Source organism: Lampris incognitus, chromosome 15, assembly GCF_029633865.1.
Source record: "Lampris incognitus isolate fLamInc1 chromosome 15, fLamInc1.hap2, whole genome shotgun sequence".
NCBI classification, from domain to species: domain Eukaryota; kingdom Metazoa; phylum Chordata; class Actinopteri; order Lampriformes; family Lampridae; genus Lampris; species Lampris incognitus.
The window spans coordinates 32085555-32099083 of record NC_079225.1 but is presented as its reverse complement, the minus strand read 5'-3'; positions in this window follow the sequence as shown (position 1 = coordinate 32099083).

Genomic DNA, 13529 nt, shown 5'->3' with positions numbered 1-13529 from the left:
GAGTCGGTCTGACACTCTTAACAACACATTTTGGTTGTAATTAGGCAAGAAAGGCTTGACTTTTTGGAATATAAACCAGAGAAATTTCGATGACATGCTCCTCACGGGTTTTTGAGCATAAATATGTGGCGTCAAATGACAAGCAGTCTTTAAAGTTTTCAAACATGTTGTGATAAACATTGTCTGCCGCTGCCCCATCCGGAGAGTTTTTAGAGGCTGTAAAATATGAGATTGTGTGCCTTGTAAAAATTAATTCAATCTTTCTCTTGTCCTGATTTTATTGAAATAATTATAATTCACTCCAAGGCAAATAAGCTTAATCGAATAAAAATATAAGCACTGATATCTTTATAATAATAGACTGTTTTGTATTTTTTTTAAATCTTTTTAGTTATGCAGCAAATTATGATTTTAATCACTTCAGAGATCGGCCAGTGGGCCGGTTATTTTACCATTTGACAATACAACATATGTGAGGCGATCCAAAACACAAATTAGCATTATGCGTGTTTGTGAGATTAGCCACACACACACACACACACACACACACACACACACACACACACAAATTACAAATTTGCCTCAAGGGGCTTTAAAGCAACACAAAAAATAAAATATGTGCAATGATATCTCTGTAATAATAAACTGTTTTTATCGTTTTCATCTTTTTAGTTATGCAGCAAATTATGATTTTAATCACTTCAGAATATTGGCCAATGGGCCAGATATTTTACCATCACTTGACAATACAACATACGTGGGGAGATTCAAAACACAAATTAGCCTTATGTGCGCACGCACACACGCACGTACACACACACACATCATTTTAAGTCTGTCATTTTTTCATCTTAGCACCATAGACGGCTCTTCATTTACACGGAAATTGAAAGGCTCAATATTTTCTGAGTAAATTTTGGCCAATGCCAAGCCAGTGTGTGGTTTGAGGCGGTCTGGCACTCTTGCATGCTATGCTATTCAAACCTGGCATGAAACCCTATGTCACTGTAACTATGATGATGTCTTTAAACTGGAAAACGTTGTAGAGGGAATGCAAATTAAGGGGCTGATTGATAGATCTAACCTAAACTGTGAGGTCTGCACACAGGGAAAGTTTGCTCGGAGTAGAAACCGAGAACCAGATGAAAGGGCAAAGGGAGCATTTGAGCCAGTGCACACTGATTTAGCTGGCTGTATTGAGCCAGAACCAAAAGATGGTTTCAGATATGTTTTATCATTTACTGATGACTACATTGGTGTAGTGTTTGTGTACTTTTTGAAGGGAAAGAGTGATATTACCAAAGCAACTGAAAAATGCATTGCTGACACTACCCCCTATGGGAAGATCATGCGTATTAGGTCAGATAATGGCACAGAGTACACAGCTAAAGTGTTCCAAGTGCTACTGAGTAAGAATGGCATACGACATGAGACCTCGGCACCTTACTCGCCCCATCAAAACGGGACTGCTGAGAGAAATTGGAGAACACTATATTTGAAATGGCTAGGTGTATGATTATTGACAGCAAATTACCTAAGGAGTTGTGGACATATGCCGTGATGACTGCTCCAGTAATTCGCAACAAGTGCTACAATAATCGGCTCAAACAAATGCCATACTACATGCTGACAGAGAAGAACCCTGACCTGTCTAAAATGAGAGTGTTTGGAACGGTGTGCCATGCATACAAACAAAACATAAAAAAGCTAGACTCCAGATGCGAGAAGGGAGTGTTTGTAGGATTTGACAAGAACAGCCCAGCACACCTAGTCTACTACCCAGACACAGGGAAAGTACTCAAGCACAGGCTTGCGAAGTTCCTTACGAAGGGAGTAGTTGAACATGAAACTCAGACTGATTTGATGATGACAGATGATGTTCATTGGAAGAGATGGGCATCCCCCATGCCAAAACCTCAGATAGCTGAGCAGACACAAAAAGGGAGCCAAGAGTCTAACACGGCAAATTCAGAAATGACTCTCAAACTAGAAACAGACAAAAGAGATGCTGTACAGGGGATGACAGGAGATAGTCATAGTACGTGCTACCTCAGAAGGGATATGAACGCTCCTAAATTTTTGAGTGACTATGTATCTGATGTTGACAACCATGACCAATATTAGCCAATGTTGACTTTTGCTACAGGATGGTGTGTAGTAGTGTACCACAAACTTTTGATGAAGCCATGGGTTCATCAAATTCACAAAATTGGTATAGTGCTATGAAAGAGGAGATGAATTCTCTCAGAGAAAATGACACATACAAATTGACCACACTGCCAGAGGGTAAAAATGCAGGGGGGGCGGGGGAAGTGGATTTATGCAGTCAAAAGCAATGTAGACGAGTCAGAGACATACAAGGCACGCTATGTTGTTAAAGATTACCGTCAAGTAGCTGGACTAGACTACAAGGAGACTTTCTCTCCAACTGCGAATGACATAAATACGTACCCTGCTGAAAATGGCAGCTCAATATGATCTTGAACTCCATCAAATGGATGTTAAAACAGCTTATCTAAATGTTCCTATCTATTGTGAGGTGTACATAGAGCAACCAGAAGGATTTGAAGTCAAATCAGAGACAGGTGAAAAACTAGTCGGTAAAATGAACAAGTCACTCTATGGTCTGAAACAGTCAGGATGAAATTGGAACAAAGTGTTACACGATCACCTCAGTGAAAATGGATTTACACAGAATCCAGCAGACCACTGTGTATACACCAAAGGAACAGGGAGTGATAGGATCATACTGATCATTTAAGTTGATGATCTACTCATTGCAGCCAGGGATAATGATTCTCTCAATGATGTGAAGAAAATGTTTACAACAAAGTTCAAAATGAAAGATCTCGGGACGCTTAAGCACTTTCTAGGCATTGATTTCGATCAGAGTGAGGGAGAAGTATAAGGATGAACCAAAAGAGGTCCCTATCAAAAATACCGGAGAAGTTTGGTATGTCTGATTGAAAGTCAAGGTCAACTCCATGTGAACAGAAACTAAACTTAGATGGTGAACTTACTGAAAATCAAAAAAGCAACCAACAGTATAAAACATCTCTACCATGCACTGTTGATGCTGTCTCCGGTACAGACAACATTGCTGAGTTATGGCGACAGCATTATAGTACCTTATTCAACTGTTTCCAAAGTGATCTGTATAAGGTGGGCAATATTGAGAGTGATGATTCAATGGTGATCATGTCACACGAGGTGTACCAAGCTATAAACAAGCTGTCTGTTAACAAGGCAAATGGTTTAGATCATGTTACTGCTGAACACCTTAAATATGCCAGTCCGAGGATAGCTCCTTTCTTCGCTATTTCTTTTACTGGCTTTATGGTCCATGGCTTGCTACCAGACTCAATGCTGTCTGTATTGTTAGTGCCAGTCATTAAGGACAAAGCTGGTAAAGTATGCAGCCTAGATAACTACAGACCTAGAGCTCTAGCCAGCATACTGTCAAAAGTCCTAGAAAGAATCCTGCTGGACAGAGTGCATGAATTTATCAACTCCACAGATAACCAGTTTGGCTTTAAAGCTAAACATGGCACTGATTTGTGTGTCTTAAAGGAAATTAATAAATACAGAGGCCAAAACTCATTGGTTCTTATATGTGTTATTGATGCTTCTAAAGCTTTTAATCATTTTAATCATACAAAGTTGTTTGATAAATTGAGTCAAAGAGGGGTGCCTAAATACATTGTGAGAATTCTGGCTTGTTGGTACGCCCGCCAGACTATGCAAGTAAAATGGGGTAATAGCGTTTCAGCCCCATTTGGGGTTAGCAATGGTGTCAGACAAGAGGGAATTCTGTCTCCATCCATCCATCCATTAGCCAAGCTGCTTATCCCAATTGGGGTTGCGGGGATGCTGGAGCCTATCCCAGCAGTCATTGGGCAACAGGCCAAGGTCTCCAGTTCTCTATAATTTATATACTGATGATTTGTCCAAGCAGTTGAAAGCCTGTAACACTGGGTGCATGATTGGTAATACCTTGGTAAACCATATTATGTAAACAGATGTCCTTGTCATTTCTTAGTCCCTGTAGAGCTGGTCTCCACCAGCTCCTTCATATATGTTGTGTGTATGGTGTGGAGCACGATATCAAATGCAATGCTAGTAAGAGTGTTGTCATGATCTGCAGAACCAAAGAGGTCAATCATCTAAAATTTCCTGATTTTAAATTGTCTGATAATAATCTTGTGGTGTGTAATAAGGTGAAATATCTTGGACATTATATTACTGAACAAATGACAGACGATGATGATATTTATAGGCAATGCCACATGATGTATGCACAAGCAAACACTCTCACGCAAGTTTGGTGTGTGTTCAGTTTGTGTGAAGATTTCTCTGTTCAGAGCATATTGTACACCACTTTATACTGCACACCTGTGGTCAAACTACAAAAAAGCAAGCTTACAGAGGCTTCGAGTAGCTTATAATGATGCTATGAGGATACTACTAAAAAGACCTAGATGGTGTAGCGCAGGTGAAATGTCTGTGGCTGCAGAAGTCAGTACCTTTCAGGCTCTTCTAAAAAAATCTCATGTATAAATGTATTTGCTGGTTCAGTGACTCTGATAATGTAATGATCAAGGGTTTAACTAATATAAGAGTCAGTGCCACATGCTATCAGTCCCGGCAGTGGGACCACTGGTATAGCTGCCTTCTTATAGGACACATATTTGTGCCATTTATGTTATTTTATTGTGTTTACTCTGTGTATTGTCTAGATTTTGTCTTTTGCCTATTTGGCTTTGTCTGTTATGGACCCTGAGTCTGCAATAGTTTTGAATTGAATTGAATTGAAGTTGCATTATCTACTTGTGAAGCTGAATATATGGCTTTGGCTGCGACTACTCAGGAATGTCTACATCTTGTACAACTGTCGAATAGGATAGATATATGTACTAGTCAAAGTCTTGGAGGACAACCAAGGTGCCACTGCTTCATCCAAAAATCCTGTAAATCGCCAAAGGCGTAAACACGTCGATATTCAATTTCATTTCGTTCGATCAGCACTCAATGGTGGCAAAATAACCATGGAATGTTCTCCAACAACAGAGATGGAGGCAAATGTTATGACTACGCCTGAGACATAGGTTAAGATGGAGATGTTTGGGAATCTTTTGTTTGGAATGTAATTTTATGTTTCACATTTTCAAAGGTTCATATTTGTCAGACAAGCGTGACAATGTGTTTGATCTGTGCATTATGAGAGCAAGTGGGGGTGTTGATTTGTGTGGGGGTTGTTGCTCTCTAATGCAGTGATTTAATTTGTTCTGCCTCCTGGCCAGTGGTGGCGCTGTGATGTCTCACGTGAGTGATTGTTATATAAGTGCAGGAGCGCGAACAAAGAAACGTCTCTTTCGGTTTAGCTGAATCTGGTGACGGGCCGTGTATTTTATTCCTCCTTTTATAATAATTAGTAAACCGGTTATCCCGCCCTAAAATGACCACGCCAACACCGCCACACGTCCTCGGTCGAGATAGCAAAGGCATCAATCAGCGGACATGACGCAGTACGGACATGACGCCTGCGGAGTGAGAGCCAGACCAGCGCGCGCAGACAAAGACAAACCTCGCGTCGTCCGTGTAGGTCGAAGCCCAGGATGTACCCCGGCTGGCAGATGGTGCAAATGCGGACACCGCCGTCGATTTTCTTTGAAGACATTTTTTTTTAATCTTCAGTGCTTGTACATACTGCTGACGAAAAAAGAGGCGCCGTTTGTACGGCCTCGTCTCTTTTTAAAGACGGGTGGCGGTCGTAAGTGGGGCCCACAGGTAGGTGGCCGTTGACTTAAAACTTTTCAGTGCTGCGCGCATGCGCGAAGGGATAAACCCTTTAGCGATAGCCTCAGAGGGTTAAGTAGAACGTGTCAAAATCCGCCAACCGGTGTTGCAGTCGAGTCACTAAACCTCGAGTCCGGGTCGAGTCTCTAGTCCCCAGTGTTCGAGTCCAAGCCCGAGTCCCCAAAGAAGTCCGAGTCGAGTCCGAGTCAAGTCCCCATTACCTGAGTCCGAGTCCGAGTCATCAAGGTTGAGTTTGAGTCGAGTTCCAAGATGGGCTCCAGTGCTCCACTCTGCCACCGTAAAAAAGATGACATACAAATAAAAAAGGTCTACATTAAACAAAATGACACAGCTGTCACCATTTTAAAGGGAGTTCATTTACTTTGTGACACAATAGCAAAAAAAAGTATTTATCAATTAACAAGTCCAAGTCCTCATCTCCGACTTTCGAGTCCGAATGTAGTCAATGCTCGAGTCCAAGCCCACGCCCGAGTCATCAGTGCTCAAGTCCCAAGTCGAGTTCAGGACTCGAGTCGGACTCGAGTACTACAACACTGCCGCCAACCATAAAAGCGCTAATTTCATTTGAATTTAAATCAAGGGCGCCAAAACCCGCCCTCGCTATAAATTCAAATAAGCCTCGTCCAATCATACGTGGGGATCCACATGGTCGAGGAAACGTTCGGTATGACGTCACAAGAGAAGGCCAGTGACGTAAGTCGAGCGGCGGCCGCGGACAGGCATGGCGACACAATGGACGTCACTCAGAAGAGAAGAACGAGACAGAAAGGTGGATGGGGAGAGAGGAAGACCGAAGACCGTTCTCAGCGACGACCACGGCAAAACGAGAGAAGAGCGACTTTGCCTGGTGAGTCCCAGCAGGCTGAAAGCCGCAGACAGGAAGCACGAGTCCTGCAGGTGACGGCAGAGAGAGGAGGCAAAGCCAGACAGGTAAGAAACGAACTGAACTAAGCGAACAAAGTCTTATTCTGAATGACAGACGCACTATTTAGTATGATAACACTGTGTGCGCCACACAGCTGATTCAGATCAGCTGGCTAGCACAACCAAGACGGTCATTATGGCCGTTTTGGATTTTCAAAGTTTAATAACTGTGTGTGTGTGTGTGGGGGGGGGGATGCAGACCTGCCGCTCCCTGAATTCTACTAAAATTGCACTTAATTGCATTAAAATTAGCTTTAGATCAGTCGCACAAAAAATATACGATAAAATCTACCTAAAACGACCACAAACGGTCAACATAACGGTCTCATAATTTACGCGTGATCGTGCGTGTCATGTCACTATGGTGGTTTTGGTCGCACCATTTCCTTCGCGAAGGTCATTGCTCTGCCCTAGGAAAAAAACCCCAAAACAACCAGCGTTCCCCAGGGCAGAAAAATAGTCTAAATTTGATTTTTTGGTTATTGCCAACATGTCTGGTTACAGACACACCATGACTACTGCCGACGCGTTGCGGTATTCACAGGCGTTGGACAGCGGCCATTTTAAGTTGTTTGGAAAAATAGTATTAAAGTTTTAAACTGTTTAATTTTGGTGTCCGTTTCATGTGACATACTAACATGCAATGCATTAATATCTCAATTGGGTATTTATCTTGACAGAATATAGAGATTAAAAACCGTGGGCGGTCATTGTGGACCACCCATGGTCGTGTGAAATCCCGGTCGTTCTAGTGTTAAGCGACTTCTCTGATGTCTGTGGTTTGGATCAAACACTTGACTGACATTTCTGTCAAAGTCCAGCTACAAAGTGTTTCCACACTACATACAAGACACACGGATTTATACACATTTCACAGAAAATATGTCTTTGCAGTTACTTTCGGTTGGTTCTTCTAGCTGAGTCTATATACCCCCCCCACCACACACACACGCACACACACACACACACACAACTTACTCACATACAATTGAGACGTACTTTTTCCAATGTAATGTAGCGAATTCGGGGGGCAGCCCGAGAACCGCCACAGCCGGGACGCGAACCCCTATCCCCTGCACCGCAAGCGACAACGTTAACCAGTCGACTAAAGGGTCCGACCCGTTAGTCAAGGACCAACGTGTCTACTTATCCATGCACGTTACACTACCCCCCTCCTTCGGGAAGCGCGTCCCCGCGCTTAAGCATATCAGCTTCTTCAGCCTCAGGGCGCCTACGCTTCCGATGGCCTTACGGTCGCTCCATCCCACTTCTGACACCAATGTAGCGAATTCGGGGGGCAGCCCGAGAACCACCACAGCCGGGACGCGAACCCCTATCTCCTGCACCGCAAGCGACAACGTTAACCAGTCGACTAAACGGTCCGACCCGTTAGTCAAGGACCAACGTGTCTACTTATCCATGCACGTTACAGTAACTTAAAATGAAAAAATTCAAACCATCTGTTTCATCATACACTTTATCTTTCTGACACTAATTCAAAGAATTTAATTTTACAAAGTTTCAAGGTATTTCAATTGTACTCCAAGCTTTGGCAGTATGTAATTTTTCCTTTCAGCTGTTTCAGCTACATTTTTTCACCCATTGATTCTTCAGCTGATACGCTCCAGCTTTTCTTTTAGTAAAGCACTTTAGCTCCCAATTCTGCCTGTAGGAGATTATGTTCCAGCTTCCAGTTAAGATTGCAGCATTTTCTGCTTCTTTAAATACTGACTTCAGCTTCCAACTGCCACTACTACACTTTAGCGTGCATGATTTTTAGTTAAGCAATTAAATGCATTTCAGTTCATATCAGCTGGTTTATCAGCCATTTACAGCATTGCTTTAGCAATTTATTTCAGCTTTCAGTCTCCTATTTATTTTAGCTTCAACTTCCAAATTTTGATTCTTTATTTCAGCTGTAATTTTCAGCAATTTTCAGCAATTTCCTTCAGCTTTCAGCATTCACGTGCATTTGGAAATGCATTTTCTAGTTTTATATGAGCTGTCAAAAAATGGACTCCACATAAGAAATGACAGTTCAGTTTTTATCATTCGAACAAGTTGTGGAACATAAAGAATATAAACGTTGAAAATAATCCCCAATCTTAAAGATGTCCAAAGAAATTAAAATAATAGAGGTAAATAAAAGCAGCTTATAGGGTGGGTTACATAGAATTACCTGATGTAGGTTTGGATAGGGGTTTGGATTTACGTGTAGAGTGACCAGATGTCCCGGTTTGTCCCGGTTTCAAGCTGAGCTGGGTGTCCCGAGTCCCGGCTACTCTAGCCTGTCTTTTTTTGGTGGGAGGGGATAAATATCCTTCAGTGTATCATGTCCGGCGAGACAGACATGCTTGTGAGCTCGTGCATATGTGTGTGCGCGTGTACGAACGTGCCGTTCACTTTTTAGGGTCCCGGTTTGGGATTTTGAAAATCTTGAGCTCAAGAACAAGATTCACCATTCTCAAAAGAGTCTCTCCTCAATGCTAATATGTTGAAGGAAGCACTGTATGATAAGAAGACATGCCTTAACACATGTGAGAAGGAAAAAGAAGTTATCCTCAAGGACCAAGACTCACTTCTGCAAGAGTTAAACTTTCTGCAAAGAGAAGCGCTCCGTAAAGAGAAGAGTTTGAAAGAACGCTTGATAAAGAGAACATGGACATACAGATGGCACTGAACAAGTGCTTCACCTTGGAGCTTTCGCAACAGAAGGATGAAAGTGAGCAAAGGATCACGGCTGCCCTCAGCCAGGCTGAGACCAACCTTGACCAGTGGCAGATGGAGAAAGCTTGTCTCCTTGAAGAAAACAAGGAGACTACGCTCCTCCTGCTTCAGGCTCAAGAAGAAGCTCAGCTGCTCAAACATAGCAGGGGGTTGGCAGAGCTGAGATAGACTGCTCTTCTTAGCCTGGAGGAGCAGTAGTTCCCAGGTACCAACTCGCTGGCCTCAACAACAAAGGCTAACAAGAGTCAGGAGGACAAGGAGTTAGCAAAGAAAGTGAAAAAGGAACAGAAATTATTGGCCAAGGGAGATGCAGGAGAAGAAAATACTGTTTGAGGAGAAAGAAGGCAAGAAGATGCTCTAGAAAACAAATAACTTCTTTCTTTCCTTCTTTGCCAAAAAAGGAGGAGTCTTTTGAATTAGTATTTAGTTGTAGTGTAAATAGTGTTGGTTATAAGTAGCATTAGTAGTGTTAGTAATAATATTTTCAGTTGTATTAGTAAGTTTTAGTTCCTTTGAGTTAGTTGAGGTTACCGCTTCCCTGAATGTTAGGGGTACATTACACATCAGTCTGTAACAGTAATCTATGTTCGTCAGTACCTGATCATCACTCTCCTCACCAGATACATATTCACGTAAATAACATGGTTTCTTCTTCACTCTAGAAGGGTATCGTGTAGGCTCATGGCTGGGCTCGCCCATCTGTGTTTGGCTGTTCACCTCAGGCCTAGTTACTGGGACCTGGCTCTGAGTACATCCTGGACTCGCATCAGTATTTTGCCTGGTCTTTCTAGCCCTATTCTGCACCTCGAAGTCATCGTCATCAGGCGTCATGTCAGTCTGCGTCTGCTGCTCTGCAATCGTTTTTGTCACAAACTTAACCAATCTGTGTTTCTGCACTTTCCCATTGTCAGGATAATAGACCATGTAGTCTGGGCTATTCTTGTTGTACCTGACAAAGATTCCTTTCTCACACCTCGAGTCTAGTTTTCTCTTGTCATGCTTATAGGCATAACACACTGACCCAAACTTTTGCATCCTAGAAATGTTAGGCCGTTTTCCTGTCAACATTAAGTAAGGCGTCTGTTTTGTACGATTGCAAAAGCATCTGTTCCTCACTACAACCGCTGTCTGCACTGCATAGGTCCATAACACTTGGCAACTCGCTCTCTATTAGCATACACATTGCCATGTCAAACAGGGTTCGCTAGTTTCGCTCAGCTGTACCATTCTGGTGTGGTGAGTATGGTGCTGAGGTCTCATGCCTAATTTAGTTTCTGTTGAGTAGTGCCTGGATTTCTTTCCCATTAATTCTGTACCATTGTCAGATCTGATACATTTACTTTTCCCGTAAGGGGCTGTGTCAGCAAGAAACTTTTCTGTTGCTTGCACTGTCACTCTTATTTTTTAGAAAGTAAACAAACACTGCACTGGAATAATCATTAGTGAATGATAACGCAAACCTATACCCACCTCTGGACTCTGGGTCTATTGGTCCCGCTAGATCTGTATGTACCAACTCCAGAGCTGCTTTGGCTCTCACATCAGGCTCCCTATTCTTAGTTTGGATATATTTTCCCTGAGTGCACACTTCACAATATAGGGTAGGTTTGTCTACTTTGCCCTTGATTGTCATACCATCAACAACATTTTGTAATTTCTGAATATCATCGTAATTACAGTATTTGTACTTCGTTACAAGTTCAAGTAACGAAGTATTTTTACTTCGTTACTTACCGCCACTTGATGTGAATCATAGCGAATCAGAGTTAATATAGTCGGTGAAATGTGGTGTGTCAGGAGATTTAATTTAAATGAACAGTGCACCAGCCAATCGAAGAGAGAAGGACAATGGCTGTTTAAGCATAAACCAGTGGTGATTCCCCTATCTGGCGGAAGTGCCGGAAAAGTTAAGACGCGTATTTTCCAAACACCGCGAATCAGTTGCTTTCAAACCCCAAAACACGCTGCACCAGAAGTTGGTCCAACCCAAGGATCCGGGCCCCTGGCACAAACAGGGCAATAGTGTACGTTGATAAATGCCGGGAGGATTCCCGTGACTTGTACGTTGGGGAAACCAAACAGACGCTGGCAAAGAGGATGGCACAACACAGAAGCGCTAACACGTCAGGCTAGGACTTGGTAGTCTACACCCATATACAGGCTAGTGGCCACCCTTTCAAGGATGAGGATGTGCGCATTCTTGATAGGGAGGAAGGCTGGTTTGAACGGGGAGTCAAAGAGGCCATTTATGTGAAGAGGGAACGACCATTCCTGAAGGGGGGCAAGAGTACACCTGTCCCCGTCTTACAATGCTGTGATTGCAAACATTCCCAAATCCTCTGTGAATAGTACACATGGCAATTGAAACTAGTTTTTTTTTTCAATGGTCACGTTTAATGGTTAAGTTAATGGTCACGCCCATGTTTGCATAGGAAACGTCGTTGGTTTCGGTCGTTATGCACCTGTATTCTTTATAAGGGTGGGGATACCTGCAGTCAGTTTAGACTGGAGAGGTCACATACATGCGTGATCAAACCTATCTCTCAATAGACGTATCCAGATGAACTGATTCAACCTTTGGATTTTTTTGTACATTACAGTAATTTAGCCACACGATGGCGGTATGACCTTGCTAAAATATTCTGGATGTGCCTGCGGTCAAGCTCACGTAGCAGGACTGGTGTTTTAGGAGCCAAATTTGGGTTTAACGCTTGATATAAGGACAAAGGCTTTATAAGCCGTCTTCGAAACAGGTTGTGTGATCAAAACACATGACGCATTTCCCTTTTTTATGAAGCATTTCCCTCTTTTTTTTTAAGAATACAAACGATACAGGAACGTTGTACACACACACACGCACACACACACACACACACACACACACACACACACACACACACACACACACACACACACACACACACACACACACACATATATATATCATCAGACCAGTCAACTATAAACAACCTTACACTTTCACATTCGATGTTAATAACCGAAGTATATAAAGAAAATGACTTAACTGTAGTATTAGCAATAATAATGCTGAACAAAAATAAAGCACTTTTGCCAGGGGGTAAATTTAAAGCGCACATTAAGTGAAAATATAATGTAAGCAAGCATTATATGTTTTAACTGCTTTTCTGTTTGTGCTTCTGGAAATGGTAGATGTATATTTATCAGTTTCTATAATTAAAGCAGGAAAGAATGGGTTTCCATTCATTCATCTTCAGCCACTTCTCCGGGGTCGGGTCGCGGTGGCAGCAAGCTAAGTAGGGCACTCCTGACGTCCCTCTCCCCAGCAACGCCCTCTACCTCCTCGTGGGGGATCCCAAGGCGTTCCCAGGCCAGATTGGACACGTAGTCCCTCCAGCAAGTTCTGGGTCTACCTCGGGGTCTCCTCCCAGTTGGCCATGCCTGGTAAACCTCCAAAGGAAGGTGCCCAAGAGGCACCCGAACCACCTCAACCTGCTCTTTTCGATGCGAAGGAGTAGCGGCTCTACCCCGAGCTCCCTCGGGGTGTTCGAGCTCCTCACCCTACCTCTAAGGCTGAGCCCAGACACACTACGGAGGGAACTCATTTCAACCGCTTGTATCCGCGATCTCACCCTTTCGGTCACTACCCAAAGCTCATGACCATAGGTGAGGGTTGGAACGAAGATTGACTGGTAAATTGAGAGTTTTGCCTTCCGGCTCAGCTCCCTCTTCATCACAGCGGTCCGGTACAACATCCGCATTACTGCTGATGCTGCACCAATCCGCCTGTCAATTTCCCACTCCATCCTACCCTCGCTCGTGAACAAGACCCCGAGATACTTGAACTCCTTTACTTGAGGCAACAACTCATCCCCAACCCAGAGGGAGCGATCCACCATTTTCCGGTAGAGAACCATGGCATCAGACTTGGAGGTGCTGACTGTCATCCCGGCCATTTCACACTCAGCTGCAAACCGCCCCAGTGCGCGCTGGAGGTCGCCTTCTGATGAAGCCAACAAAACCACATCATCTGCAAAGAGCAGAGATGCAATTCTGAGGTTCCCAAAACGGACACACTCCTC